Source organism: Glycine soja, chromosome 12 (assembly GCF_004193775.1).
Source record: "Glycine soja cultivar W05 chromosome 12, ASM419377v2, whole genome shotgun sequence".
Classification (NCBI taxonomy): Eukaryota; Viridiplantae; Streptophyta; class Magnoliopsida; order Fabales; family Fabaceae; genus Glycine; species Glycine soja.
This window is the reverse complement of record NC_041013.1, coordinates 16483994-16500193: the sequence shown is the minus strand read 5'-3', so window position 1 is coordinate 16500193 and position 16200 is coordinate 16483994. Positions and strand designations below refer to the sequence as shown.

Sequence of the window (16200 nt, the reverse complement as noted above, 5' to 3'; positions counted from 1 at the left end):
TAAACTAATTTCATAGAAATGAATTAAGTCCATAACTTACATTTCTAAGATGGTGGCTACACCTCCATCATGGTGAAGAATTGGTGGCACTGTTGCATATGGAAGCATGATTTGCAGCAATCAAACCAAACAAAGACGCACGGTAGAAGCTGATGTAGCGTCATTTTGGGATAGACGACTGTCCAATCCTCTCTTTATAAACTGCAATATTTTTAAATTCAGTTTGTTTGGATAAGGTAAGAAGAAATGTTCACTGTCATTGTTATGTTTTTATTTTTACAAAAAGAAAATTAACTATTTCATCTCTAATGTTTTTCTTACCTGCCATTTAATTTTTTAACATGTCTTTTGGATATTATTTATTTTCTAATATGAATCTCACTTAAAGTTATCCTTGCAATAACTCTCTTTGACCAATTACAATTTTGACTCCAAGGCGGCACCTAACATTCTTAGGTGTCATGGAAAAATAAGTAAACGAAGAACTAAACTGGTGAAAGGATGTTGCTGCCAAACTCTCGGGAAAACACAATCCAGTTGTTGCATAATCAATTTGCATATTTGGGCCCCATAGAATGATCCTTTCATCAGCCAACGAATGTCAACGTATCATCGGAAATTATACAAGCTACAAAGTACAAAGGAACAATAGCAAGATTTTCACTTAAAAGCTGTTGTTCACTCAACTCGAGAATCCTAACGTTGCTAGCATAAAATATTATTATTTATTTGTCATAAGATGGTTGTGATGGCTTGAAAAGTTCTTTTTCCCTTTTTCTTTTGGTTGTAATGTTTATCAGAGGATGATGCAATTTCTGGTTTATTTCGTAATAGGTACAAAGCTAATGGATTTTTAGAAGGATAATTGCCTTGTGGAAATTGTTTTGATAGAAATCTTAAGGTAATTATTTTAGTATTTCAGTACTTTTAAACTTCCATTTATCTTTTTAGTAATTAGTTTGTAAATAAGTTAGAATAGCTTGCTGCCTGCGCTGACAAATTAACGGATTATGGGATTCTGATTTTGGGATTTATGCGGTGGGATCTTATTCCTAATTTTCTTTGGACAATCTTTTTCCATGATAGGAGTGATCTTGATAGCTATAAGTTTCATTAAGATTGTATGAGGTGCTTATGACCTCTATCTTATCTTCTGTTACTTTTTTATTCTTTTTTAATAATATTGGGTTTGCTGGTAGAGGATTGGTAGTTTTTTCTTGATACCAACCAAGTTGAGATTAGAAAAACTTTCATGTTGTTCAACACTCTTTTGTTTTATTTTTTTAAAAAAAATAGGTTGTAAATACTTAATAGAATAAATTTTCTTTTAATTTTTGTTTAATTTCTTTCAAAAACAAAGGATTGGTGATGATAACTGATGGTGGATCCAAATCAAGAGAATCTATGAAGTTGAAGCCATGCTTAAGAGAGTGCTCTGACATGTTTAATTAAGAGTGAATTCCAATAAGCATGAGGAAAACATAGCATGCCACACTAAAACGAGTCTCAGACTGCACTTAAACTTGGGACACAAAATTCCTAATGAATTGAAGATTTAGTCACACTTAAGCGTGCCCCGTCCAGTGCTTAAGCAAGACTAGAGCTGAAGGAACCAAGCGTGTTGTCACGCTTGAGTAAGAATCAACTTGCCCTTTAACATGACTGGGTACATGGTAGCTTGTCAGAGGCTCATTGCAAAGACTTTTAGGCCCAATGATTACGAGTGACCTAACTTGTTGGAGATCTGAAAGTGTGTTTTGAAGTGTATGTCAACTATGTAGCTTTGATCTCCATGGCTTTTTCACCAATCTCCAGCATCTTTCCACCATTTTCTCTTGTTCTTCCTTCTTCCATGTGTAGCTAGATTTCTAGTTGTTGGGGCTTGATGTAGCCAAACCAAACTTCATGCATGTATACATTTTAAGTTTTCAATCAAAGTTATTATTCCACGTTATATGTGTTCTTCTTCTCTTAACTAATGATTGCTTTGGATTGATCAATCATTGTATGATTTAAAAGCTTGAATGCTATTTGAAAATACCTTTGAGGTAGAGCATCTAAGGGGTTTTGTAGCTAGGAATGGCACAAATTACCTTAGTCATCTTGTAACTCTTGTTCCTTCAACAAGTAACTTGGCTAATTTATACAAGAGATTGGGAAATTAGTCAAGGTTCTTAGGTTCATTCTCTAAGGTATTATGGTGTGTCAATTATTATGTCTAGTTGATAGTAACATTACTAGAAAACAAGGCTTTTACAACAGTTTTTTGGCACTTTTGATGTAGATTCTAAACTTCCTTTAAATTAGTTGTTGTTTATTAGTCGTCTTATACGACTAACTTTTGTATAGAAAATATTTTCCAAAACTTGTATAGTTCCTCAATTTATGGTTATTTTCGTAGTAGTTTGTAAATAAATCTTGTTTTATTATTAAAGTTGTATCTAGAATATTTCCATTGGATTTAATGATGAAATCTATGCAATTTCAGGTGAAAAAGAGGCTAAGTCATGAAGTGCTAAAAGTGACAGTTGAGTTCAGCTCATCAGTGGGCTAAGCGCGCGTCCACTGCTAAGCGCAAGATCAGTGCGCTAAGCGCAGCAGTTGTCTTTAGCCAGGCTCAGCGCACGACTGGCGTTAAGCTCAAATCCACTTACTCGTGCTAAGCACGAGGGTGGCACTAAGCGCAACGTCGCGAATTCAGAGGCTATTTAAAGTCTGTCTTGTGCAAAATTAGGGTAGAGAGGGGCAGAGAATTTTTAGATAGCTTTTAAACCTTGGGTGCAGCAACATTACAGAGCACACCACAGTGCCTATTTCGGGAATAGAGCTCTAGAGGAAGCAAGAGGAGCAACTTTTGCATAGATACCTTGGTTTTGTAATCTCATTGTTATTATTAGGGGTTTTTCTGTAATGGCTAGCTAAACACCCTTGTTGGGGATTTCTAATGAACGGCTAAGGTAATGATTTTAATATCTAATTGATTGTGTTTCTTGTGTTCAATGCTTCTTTCAGTGCTTAAATTTTGTATGCTCTTGGTCTGATCAACCATTTGTGTGCCTAGTTAGGTGATTTTAACATTGGGAAATGTATTGTTGCCTAAGAACTTGAATGAAACAGAATTGAAAATTAGTCTTACAAGAGGGATCTGCAGATTAAGTTTTGGTTTTATGTATATTGGTACAATAATGTTGTTTGGTCTAAGTCTATTCCAACAAGAAGGATATGAGGACAAAGCTTAGGCTAAATTAGTCTAAACTTTCATAAGCTATTTAAGCTAAGTCTAGTCCAACAAGAGGGATCTAAGGATGAAGCTTAGTTTAAGTTAGTCTAAACCTAGCAGGGCTGTCTAAATTGAGCCTAGTCCAACAAAAGGGATCTGAGAACGAAGCTTGGATTGATTCAGTCTGACTAGGGATCGAGGCTTAGTAGCTTAGGCTACAACATAGAACACAAAAGCATGATTGATTAGAGAAATATCTTTATATACATCAGCTGGTCTATTATAAAGACCCAACATATTTACCTACTGTTGTCAATTTTACTTACTTACATTTTAATTTTTTTTAGCCTAGACTTAATTTAATTCCGTTTTAAACCATCAATTATCAATGTTTCTTTCAACAATGCCTTATTTTTGAATTTAACCTTGTCTTAGACTAGTTCCCTGAGTTCGATACTCAGATTCATCCGTTTTAATTTTAAATACTTGACGATCCGGTGCACTTTTCAGTAAACCGGATTTCCTTTGAATATATTTGTATAAAGAAAGAGTGGACCAAAAAGTAACTGTAGGGGAAATCCCAACATTGTCCAAAGTGCATGCTTTCCACAACAATTTTTAAATCGTGTTAGAAAGTTGATTTCTACATTGGTTATTCGAAAACCATCGTAGATTGTTTCATTTATTGTTTAAAAAATGTTAAAAACGTCACAATTCTAAGACAATTTTTAGAAAAATCTTCTTATAAAGTAGACATTCTAAGATGGTTTTCAGACAATTGTCTTAGAAAGTAGCCTTTTTAAGACAATTTTATAATGCATTCGTTGCATCATGTTTGACAGTTTTCTAATGATATCAAGGGTACCGACCATGCCAACCAGGACGACCCCATAGTTGTCTCCATCATTGTTGAAAACTTCATGGTGTCCAAGGTCCTAATCGACTAGGGCAGTTCGACTAATATCCTGTATTGCAAAACTTTCTAGAGACTCGAGGTCTCCCCCAACACTGTCCATCCTCACGTCGGTCCACTCATCGGCTTTGTAGGCGATACCAAAGGCTGTGTGGACTTAATGACCACCTTCTGTCAAGGCAAGATCTCCAGGAGCTTTAACATACAATATCTACTTGTTGATGCAGACGCATCATATTTTGCTTTGATCGGCAAAAAAACACTTAATAAGCTTGGAGCCATAGTCTCCACACTGCTTTTGAAAATGCAGTTCCCTACTTTAACCGATGAGATTATAACCATCAAGGAAGACCGAAAGCAAGCACGACTATGCTATGTAGAGAGCCTGAAGGAAGCACCATATCCTCCCACCAGGGAGCATGGATGAAGGGTCTCCAATCCGACCCCTGACCATCTACCAAGCAAGCCTGGACTATGAATTCAAAACCCATTGAAGAGCTCGTCAAGCTGCAGCTCAGACCTAAACTTGGGCATTACACATGGCTCTTCACTAGCCATGAGCACTGACGCATCGCTGACATGCTACACAGAAACATAGATTTATTTGCTTGACAACCATCTGACATGTCGGGAATCCATCCTAGCATAATCTACCACAAACTTGTCATCTGTCCCAAGGCCAAACCGATATCATAGAAGGAAAGAAAGATGGGAGAAGAACAAAGCAAAGTTATTAGAGAAGAAGTGGACAAACTCCTCAATGAAAACTTGATCAGAGAAGTTAGGTACTCCACCTGGCTCGCTAACGTTGTCATGGTCAAAAAGGCCAACGAAAAATGGTAAATGTGCACCAACTACAATGATCTAAATAGAGTATGCCCAAAAGATGCATACCCTCTGCCTAGCATTGACAGGCTAGTCAATGGAGCATCTGGGTTCCAAGTGCTAAGCTTCCTGGAGGCTTACTTCGGATACAACCAGATCAAGATGCATGCTTCATATGAGGATAAAATGACATTTATCATTGAAGATGCCAACTTTTGCTATAGGCTCATGCCCTTCGACCTCAAAAATGCAAGCGCTACATACCACTGGCTGATGGACTGAATCTTTAAACAACAGATCGGATGAAACATTGAGGTATATTTGGATGACATGGTCATCAAGTTTTAAAGCATAGCACAACAAGGAGTAAGAGATTTGAAGAAGAGGCTATCCAAGGATGACATGGACGATTGATAGAGGGCTATCCAAGGAGGAAGAGTTTGGCTTGGAAGGGCTCAACATGAATGGGCCAATCACTTGAGCAAGGAGTAAGAGATTTCAAGAAGAGCTTGGTGAGTGACTAAATTCTCTCATGGAGGAAAGAAAAGAAGAAGCAAAGCTCAAAAAGTTAAACCAACTTTTAGAATAGGATTTATTTTTGTTTTTAATTGTATTTTGGGCCTATTTTTCGACTTGTAATGGGTTATGATCTTTTATTGTTTTTTTAAGTCTTTTAATTATTAGATTAGTTATTGGGCCTTGTGCCTAATTTAGGGTTATTAGTTGGAGTTATAAATAAATTCCTTAAACACTTTGTTGGGAGTTTTTGATGAAATTTCATAATAAACATAGTTAAGAGAATGTCTCTCTTGATTCTTGTGTGAAACCTTCGATTCTTATAAAAAAAATTCTATTATTTATGGTGAATCATCATTAACTTATCAATCTTCCAAGATTTTAGTGTTGTTCTTTCCATCTCCTTTTCAAATTCCACTTTTTCCTTTTTATTTCCCCCAATTTTAGACAGTCCCAAATAGGTTCTTAATTTGCTGATGCTAAAAATTGGATCCGCAAATTAGGGTTCTATCAATTGGTATCAGAGCTTTGGTTCTTGAAATCAGGTGTTATCTATCCTTTGTGTTTTCTTTTTCTTGTTGTTTTCTCCTTTATTTGTTCTTTTCTTTTTGTTTAACTCTATATTATTATTTCATCTTCCTTTGTTTTATTTCTTTGAGTCTATCTTTCTTTTTGGAACTTTATCTAGTATCAATATTTTTGTCTTCTTTTTTATATATATTTAAAAAATGCATGCAAAAAAAGGAAAGAAAAAAGTAAAAAAAAAAAACTAATTTTCAAATTTGGAGCCTATATTCTGTTAAAATCCAGATTTGGATAATTGAAGTTGGTAGGATTTGAATTTGTTTTTAAATTTCGAGCCAAAATTTTGTTGCAATCCACATTTGGATAATTAAAGTTGTTAGGATCTAAATTTGTTTTTCAAATTTGGAGCTAAAATTTGGTTACAATCTAGATTTGGATAATTGAAGTTGTTAGGATATGAATTTGATTTTCAAATTTGGAACCAAAATTTTGTTATAGTCTAGATTTGGATCTACCCAATCACTTATTTGAGGGAGTGAAGGTGAAGATCCCTACTTTTAAATGGACTTGTGATCCAGAAGTGTATCTTGAGTGGGTGATGAAGGTTGAGCAAGTCTTTGCGTGCTACAACTACAATGAAGAGGAAAAGATCAAATTGGCCTCCCTGGAGTTAGAGGGATATGCCTTAGTGTGGTGGAATCAAGTGAAGAAGATGAGAAAGCCTTTGATTAATACTTGGCAAGACATGAAGAGAGTTTTGAGAGAGATTTATGTCGTCCTATTATGGAAGAGACCTTCACAACAAGCTCCAAAGGCTAATTGAAGGAAATAGGAGTATGGATGAGTATTATAAAGAGATGGAGATTTCCTTGATTAGGGCTCAAATTGAGGAGTCTCAAAAGGCTACCATGGCTAGGTTTTTGCATGGTCTCAATAGGGAGATCCAAGACATTGTAGAGTTGCACCACTATGCCTCTTTGGAGGATCTCATTCATCAAGCTATCAAGCTAGAGCAACAATTAAAAAGGAAGCAAATATACAAGAAGTTCCCCTTTGGTCTTTCAACTTGGAAAGATAAGGAGATATTTAAGAAGGAGGGAGGATCTTCATTCAAATCTCATAAGAAAGGTGTTGCAATTAGTAAAAATAATTCTAACCCTACTCCAACTTCTTCAAAATGAGTTCTATTAAATTGGTCTAAGTGTTTGCCAAAGGGCTATATTGCCTCCCAATGTCCTAACAAAAGGACTATGGTTGTGTTGGGTAATGGGGATATCTCTAGTGCATCTTCTTCTAGCGCTTCTAGTTCTTCCAGTGTGAGTGAAAGTGAATGTGATGTACCACCCCTGGAAGGTGATCTTTTGATGGTTAGGAGGTTAATGGGTAGTGTGTATAAGGATAGAGATGAAACTCAAAAGGAGAACATTGTTCATACTAGGTGCATGGTCATGCAGAAAATATTCTCTATGATTATTGTCACAACCTACCCTTCGACGACAGGGTGACGCAAGGCTCACAGGTGCGTCTTCCTAGGAAGGAAAACACACCGAGTCGCCACCAATGTTTATTCGAGGAAAATGTCAGAAAAACCAAAAACCAGGTCTACGAACTTTAAGAATAAAAGGTTTAGGAGTTGTTTTTACACACAGGGAAGGTATTAGCATTCCACGCGTCCGTCACAAGGGACAGCAACCTTTAATTAAATGTGCAAAATCATGACTTTTAATTCATTTTATTTTCCCCTTTTTATGTTTTTTATCTTTTGGGGTTGACAAAAGTGGGGCTTTTGCTCCTACGTATCCTCAATTGTGATGAGGAACTCAGACCAACGTAGTTCTTTGGAAAGCAAGAAAGTTATGCGGGGTGTTGATTTTAGACTTTTAAATGGTTCCTTTTAACTGATAAAAGTAAAAATGACCGTTGAGGTGTTGGACCTTGAAACAGTTTCAAAATGACCTTTTTGCGGGCAAAAGCTTGATTTATGAGTTGATTTTAGCCTTAGTTTCACTTGGTTATTTCTCAACTTATGTAAAGATAACTTTTAAGGTACATGACCGGTTGAAACTTATTTATTTTTTGCTTAACCGAGGTTACAGCGTGAACGATCGGTCAAATTTTATTTTAACGATGATTAAATGAGATTACAACATAAATGATCGGTTGAAATTCATTTTAACATTGATTAAGTGAGATTACGGCTTAAACGATCGGTCGAAACTTGCTTAAAACAAAGAAAAAGAATACCGAAAGTAGAAGAATGAAGATGAAAACATACAAAGCAAGAATGGACCTCCAAGGGTGTATAGAATGAATTCAAAGCTTCGAAATTGTAAACTAATCGGTCGAAGATTGAAGAACGGATGAAGAACAACGAAGAACGACGAACAATGACGAAGAACATTTGCAGAATCGATCACAGAAACATCACGGAAGCGTTACGAAAGCGCCTCAGCCTTGATTTTTCTCCTTCTTTCTTCTTCTCCTCACTAATTTTAAGTGAAATCTGATTGCCAAAGGTGCTAAATCCCTTCCCATCAGCCTCCAACGTCCATTTATAGGAAAAATGGGGTAGGAGCTTGCCGCCTAGCTCGCCTGAAGTAACATGCTCACCTAAGCGAGCTGCTTGCTTCATGTAGAAGCTTCCTAATGGGCCTAGATGGGCCCAGGGCTGAAGAACACCCCCTAAATTGATCAGTTCACCCCCATTTTTGAGTTTTTGGCTTATTTCCTTCTGAAACATCATGAATTCTTATGGATCACGCGGCAATTGGCTCTAAGCACCTCAACGTGACAAGCAAAAACCCGCATGTTGACAAACAATTCTCCCCGGATGAAATTAGGGTATGATAGTTGCCCCTCTTTACTTATCTTTTATTAGAGATAAAAGGGAAGTAAAGATAAGACACTAATTTCCTTCGAGCAAAATTTTGACCTGACCGACCATTTTCTCAATCAGCAAAACCTGTCAAAAGAAAGAGCATAAAAGACATCAGGTGCATCAGCAAAAGCTTTGGTGCCTTGAAAGTAATAAAATGGATAATCGTGACGACCTCCGCATGCTATGGGACTCGCTTGTCTCGGGATAGCAGGGGAGACTTCAGTAGCTTTGGTCAACAGACATTGAGTCTCTCGACAAGGGAAGCAGATGACTATGTTCGTCTCTGCATGCCATCAAACTTGATTGTCTCCAGATAGCAAAAGGGGACTGCAACAATCTCAAGAAAAAACAACTTAGAAACATACGACCATCATTGTCCCCGCATACCATCGGACTTGCTTGTCTCTGGATGATAAGGGGACTTTGATAGTGTCGAAACAAGGAAAGCGAGCGACCATTACGGTCTTTGTATGCCATCAGACTCGGTTGTCTCTAGATAACAAAGGGTAGACTGTAACAGTCTTGGTCAAAAGACATCGAGTCTTCGACAAAAAGAGCAGATGACCATAGTTTGCCTCTGTGTGTCAACAGACTCGCTTGTCTTTGGTTGACGAAAATGGTGCGAATAACCATAATTTGTCTCCGCGTGCCATTGGACTTGCTGTCTCTAGATGGCGAAAAGGGTGTGGATGACCATAATTTGCCTCCGCGTGCCATTGAACTTGCTGTATCTAGATGGCGAAAAGGGTACGGATGACATAATTTGCCTCCGCGTGCCATCGGACTTGCTATCTCTGGATGGCGAAAAGGGTGCGGATGACCATAATTTGTCTCTGTGTGCCATCAAACTTGATTGCCTCTGGATGACGAAGGGGAGACTAAAGTAGTCTCAGTCGATAGACATGGAGTCTTCGACAAAGAATGGAGACGACCATGTTGATCTCTGTGTGTCATCAGACTTGGTTGTCTTTGGATGATGATATGGAGACTAAAGTAGTCTCAATCGATAGACATGGAGTCTTCGACAAAAAGTGTAGACGACCATGTTGGTCATTGCGTGTCATCGAACTTGATTGTCTATAGATGACAATATGGAGACTAAAGTAGTCTCAGTCAATATACATGGAGTCTTCGACAAAAAGTGCAGACGACCATGTTAGTCTCTGCGTGTCATCGGATTTCCTTGTCTCTGGATGATGAAATGGAGACTGCAATAGTCTCAGTGTTCTTTCACTAAAATACAAACACTCTTTAGCAAAGAAACAAACCTCCAACCGATCAGAGCAACATATATTTTGAAGAAAAACAATGTGTCTATTGGGGAAAGTATGCTGATAAAATTTTCTCATAACCACAAATGAGATTTAGGATATTAGCATTTCGTTTCTAAATGATCATTTAGAAGAAACACTGGGTCCAACTGAAAATAGACAAAAACCACTCAAAATGTATAAATCTCACACAGGCAAGGGTTTCATCCTAATTCTGAATCATAGATATGTCATGACTTGACTTTGCAAATCATTTCCTATCAAATCAAACATAACATGCGTAATCATGGATCAATAGGACATTTAGGAAGTTGGATTTTGGTGGGAAATTTGGCTTTGGGTGTTTCAGCCTTTTCCTTTCCTTTTTTTTTTTTTTGTTTAGCACAGCGCAAAAGAGATGCAGGCACAAAGATTTGGTTGATAACCAAGAAAGGGAACTTCATGTGTTTCAATTCATGGGTTTTTTTTTATTTTTTTTATTTTGTTTTTTTTTCTGATGACAATTTCGTACATCATTCAGACATTGTCTGGTCCAACGACCTTTCTGTATATTTTCTTTTGCTTTCTTCCGATCTTTGATCGGGAATTTTTCTTTTTTCTTTTTCTTTCCTCCAATCTTTGATCGGGGATTTTCTCTTTTCCTTTTCCTTTTGAAGCACATTCACAACCTAACAGTAAATGAAACTTCTTTTTTGGGAAGGCCTTCTATTCTTTCTTCTGAGGGTAAGGGTAAAAGTTCCTATCTCGGGTCAAGGTTTATGGCCGAAGGGTTGAGGCTTTGGCTCAAAAAGGCTTGCAGAAGGCAAGACATGACGTATGTTAGGCTATTTGCTTGGCAAGCGGTTCAGGGATAAGGAAATGCCCCACATTATTTCCGTGACACACATATAACAATGATGATTTAGAAACTTATGCAAAACTGATCATGCATGCACCCATGTGGACACTCAAGCATCGAGTTTTGTGGCTATGTAACACTAAGGCTTAGGGTTCATTTTCCCTATTTAAATCAACCCAGTGTTTCCAAAAGATGTTCTTTTATCAATTTATGCACACATCTGAGTCCATTTAGGCATTCGGGAAAACTTTCACAGCATTCACCCTTCTGGTGTACACACATATTTTTTTTCTTCCAAAAATCCACTTGTGTTTTGACCGGTGAGTTTTTCCAAAGAAAAATTGGCAGTTATTTCTTTTCAAAAGCGTGTTGGCCTTTCTTTTTCTTTTGGTTAATTGATTAATTATTATTTTTGTTTTACTTTTTAGCTATTTCTTGCAATCGATTTTTCTCAAGCAAAGAAAGGATTAAAAACAGCTTGCAATTCGGGCACGGTTGGTATCCGAGATTACAATTTATCATCAAAAGGGAGTTTCAGACAAACCATCGCAAAGTACATACGACAATATGCTAGATGCGATAAAATTACTCACACCGAGTAACAAATAACTGAAAGCGACAACGACATGTTCAATTCAATCATAATGGACATAATAACTGGAACCAGATAATGTCAAATCACAACGAAAATAACAAAACAAGCCGAAAGCAATAATGTCAAATCACAACAAGAATAAGAAAATAACCAAAAGAAATAATGTCAAATTACAACGAAAATAAAAGAATAACCAAAAGCAATAATGTCGAAAGAAGACAAATCACAAGTTTGGCGATCCGGGCGTCTAGCCCTGCCTCCTCACAAGAGGAAGTCTATCTGGTCAGCCATGTCCTCATCTTCCTGGGCTTCGTCCCCACCCCCGAAGGTCCCCGTGGGCCCCGCCCCTGTCTGAAAATCGGTCCAATCTCCAGGCCATGCTACTGCAGTGTTGAACTACTTTGGAGTAGGCCATGTGTAAGGGCTAGCTTATTCATCAGACTCGCTTGTTTTTTTTTTATATGACTAAAATTTATAAAAAAAATAAATATTTTGAATATATAATTCAAAATCATAATAAATAAATTCATAAATTTTATTTTAAATTTATGATAAATAATTTATATTAAGATATAAGATTATTTTGAACTATTCATATTAACTTAATAGTAAAAAGAGGGACACCATTATCAATTAACTTAAGAGTTATTTTCGAGTTTGATTCTCAAACAACAATATTAACCTCTTTTTTTTCTTTGTTATGGTTAAACCCTTATGAATTGTGTACACCATTTGAGATGGTTCTCTATCTGGTTCTTTATACAATCCAACTCAACTCATAAGAAAAATCACTCTTTTTAATTCTATCACACAAATGGTCTATTATTTGTGATTAGATTAGATGAAAATATAATTTTTTGTTACATATTTTCTTGTAATTAAATTCTTAAAATAAGTCACAGAATTTTTTTTATCACTGGTTTTATGCTGTTTTATCATCATTTATGGTTGGGTAAAAAATAAAAAACATCAGGGTACAATAAAAAAGTTCTACAGCAGTATTTTAATTATTTAATTTAATGTGATATAGTAATGGGCTGATACTAATCCAATAGTTTTACTGGGCCGGGTTGGGTTGCAATGCACCAATTGTTTACCTTCTCCAAACTAAAACCCTCATTCTACCCTACGTACCACTTTCTTTTGTGTGAGTCGGGGTCTGCAACAAAACCTTCGCTCGCGTTTTTCAGGGTGAGTCTCTCCGTCGCATGCATTGCAATAGCTTGTTAATTTCTCAGGATTGGGCTTCGGATCCCAACTTTATGTGGCTCCATGTATTTAATTTATCTTGTGTTTTATTTATGATTCATTCCAGATTCGCAATACCTAGTCATGGCGTATTTAAAAGAGATTGTATAATAGGCTTGATTTGGAATGAAAGGAAAAAAAATGCAGGTGAAATATCGAAAAATGAGAGCATTGATTTTATTGGAAATTTGTATTCCTTTAGGTGGATATGGCACCCTGGAAGAACTACTTGAAGTGATCACCTGGGCTCAACTAGGAATCCACGATAAACCCGTAAGATATTGAAAATCAAATCCCTTCATGTGTTTTCTTTTAAATATATTAAATATTACTAATATTTAAGGAAGTGCTAGAAAACATAAATTCCTTAGTTATGAACATATTAACATATCTTAATACATACTTTTGGTTATGAACATTTTTTTATTAACATTAAAGAACAAGCTGGAAATTAAGTTTTATTCTGGAGTGAATATAGAAATATTTCTTGGATATTCAGAAACATCTAAAGCCTATATAATTTATATATATAGTTTATAAATCTAAACACCTTCCATAAAATAAAATAAAATCTAAACACCTTTTGTTATTAAAGAAACTATTCGTGTAAGTTTAATGAATGCTATATAATATCACATTTTGAAGATGATTTTGTAGGTTTATAAATGTCTAAATAAAATGGAAGAAGCAAAACCAACAATGAAACCAAGAGAAAATATTTGGATAACCCAAGAACTACCAATGTTCATTGCCTATCAAAATCAACCATTTAAGGCATCGTAACATGCAGTGTCTAGATTAGATTAGATTGAAAGATTATAGTACCTATTGGTTTGGTGTTGCAATGTTAAATTATGATTGAAAAAAGTGGTGTGCAGTGATTTGTTGTGAAGAAAGTGAGATAAATGATTCAATAATGAAGTTGAACAATTTCTTTTCTACACAAGGGATGCTTGCTTAAGGGTGATTTCGATTCAATCTCACAGGATAATTAAGGCTGTTGACAGTTCTAAAAGCTGAGTTGAGAAAATATTTTTCATTTTCATGCATAATTAAGAAAAGGCCAGTTTACTTGGATGGAAAATAAAAAAAAAAACAAAAAAAATGCAAAAAATATCTAAAAAAACAAAAAATTAAATATTGATAGTTACTTATGTAAAACATTTAGTCAAACTTGTCTTAACACTCCAATGCACATGTGACATGCCCCTGTTATGTTACTCTACTTTTGTGCCCATAAAAAAAATGTTACTCCTTTTTAGAACCTTTCCTTGATGACAGGATTATTTAGGGAAGAAGGTAACGATTTGGAGATTGTAGGATTGTCCTGTGTTTGAGCTGAGTTGACCCGTCCAGGTTAGTGGGCCAATGTTTATTGGGCCCAAAATTCCTGTATGAGAACAGATGATGCTGATTCAGCTGTTACTTCCTGCACTTCCTTAATTTCTTCCTGCCTCTAATTTGGAATGTAAAATTACATTCCAGATTATTCTCTTCAAAATGTTAATAAGTGTAAGAAGAAAATTTTAAGGTGCAGAAAGCAACTGCTTACTGCTTCTTTCTTCGATACCATACATGTCTGGTGGTTGCTACAGGTTGTTTCATAATACGTTCCTTGCCCTTAGAAGACCAATAAGAGAAAAAAATAACCGGGTTGGTGAGGATTGTGGCCTTTTTGTTTTGTTTTATTTTGCTAAACGTGTCCTTACTAAATAGGCAATAGCAAGTATTGAATGAACAATATGTTTATGTTTCTAATAAATTAAATATTTTACTCTTAATTAGTACTTCTCATTTCAAATAGAAAGGGAGTTTAACTTAGCTGAGTGTAAATTATTGTAGATTTTTTAATATCTGTTTATATTCCTACAAATAAAAATAAATATTTTTCATTTCAAATTGTTAATTAATATTAATTTTACAAAACTAGTTGACAGTTTTTCTTTATAGGTATGGGTACTTTCACTTGCAAGTCTCATGATAGAAAAGAAATAAAAAAATTGGATCAGTATTAGAACTAGACAAACAATTACTCACTTTATTTCAAAATAGTTGTCACCTTTATGCTTTTAGTTTGTCTTAAATCATTATTTTAAAAACCGAAGAAACATTAATTACATTCTGTAACTTCATCATTACTTTTTTTTAATATACCCACTGAGTGAAACAACATTTTTAGAATTAAAAGGTAGTATTGTCAAGATAAAGCTATATTTTCCTAATAGAGTATTTGATGACTCTTAAAACTAATGTAATACTTCCTTTAGTCTTTTATATATAAGTAACAAATGAGTGTATTTCCTTTAGACTTAGATATAAGTAAAAAATAAATAAAATTTATTTTGATCAGCACCTGTTTATTAGTTTTGCTTCTGAGTGTAGCATTCATATTGATATTTGTTTTTCGGAGTGATGATTGATGTAGGTGTTCATTCAGTTATTTCTTTGATTCTTGCTTTCATTTTGGATCGTGCTACTCATCTTCACAGGTATAAATGTTTGTTACCAATGAATATTTTTATTATGTGTTCACTGTCATTAATGACAATTGATATATGCTATACAAATTGTGTTCGTGATGAGTGAACCTTAGATTCCCGTTTGAGATTGGATGCAATGAGATTCAAGGCGCTTCACATCCAGTGGGCACAATATAATTAATTTATTTTTATTACATTATTAATTTATTTTTTTATTTGATCATGCAGTATTTGAATGAATTTAGACCATTGGAAGCAGAGAGATTCAAGGCGCTTCGCATCCAGTGGGCACAGTGTCATACCCTAATTTCGTCCGGGGATTATAATTTGATGATATACAACCATTGATTGGCCGCTTCGAGATGTTTGGCACCCTTTGTTGCACAATATGTGAAGTCCCGAGACGTGCCGAAAATCAAAAGGAAGCAGGCTTACGCGATCCGTGAAAATTCCGTGATGTGACGGAAATCGAAAGAAGATATTTTTCGCAATCCGTGAGTTTTCGTAACTTCTTCGAAAGCTAAAAAAGAGTAAATACATAATCCGTAAGGACTCGTAACCTTGCGGAAGGAAAATAAGTATCGTTACGAAAAAAGAATTACCAAAAGAGGGGGGTGCATTTAGTAACAAGGGGGTTACAAATAATAATCAGGCCCACTTGGGCCTTCCAGATTCTTCCTCCAGAAGGCTGTTGCTTCTGGAGGAAGCAACCTTGCTCGCCTGGGCGAGCTGGGTGGCAAGCTCCTCCCCTATTTTGCTATAAATAGGGGGAGGAGTGAAGGGAGAAGGGGTTCAGCCTTCTTGGTACTTCTTATTCTCTCGAAATTGCTGAGGAAAATTATTTCCGTGAAGAAAACCCAAACCGAGGCGCTTCCGTAACGTTTCTATAAC

General features: G+C 35.8%; 2 long non-coding RNA genes across 3 annotated transcripts; both read left to right on the top strand.

Moving 5' to 3' along the window:
* The first annotated feature begins 511 nt into the window (after positions 1-511).
* On the top strand, positions 512-1954 carry LOC114378293. Its single transcript, XR_003659292.1, has 2 exons — positions 512-901; positions 1361-1954. It is a non-coding gene; the product is annotated as an uncharacterized LOC114378293 (long non-coding RNA).
* A 10758-nt stretch (positions 1955-12712) lies between these two features.
* On the top strand, positions 12713-15575 carry LOC114378146. 2 transcript variants are annotated; one of them, XR_003659264.1, is made up of 4 exons: positions 12713-12772; positions 13032-13102; positions 15255-15318; positions 15538-15575. It is a non-coding gene; the product is annotated as an uncharacterized LOC114378146 (long non-coding RNA). The 2 variants fall into 2 exon arrangements; XR_003659265.1 differs by lacking the exons at positions 15255-15318; positions 15538-15575 and adding an exon at positions 14111-15245.
* Positions 15576-16200: the final 625 nt, after the last annotated feature.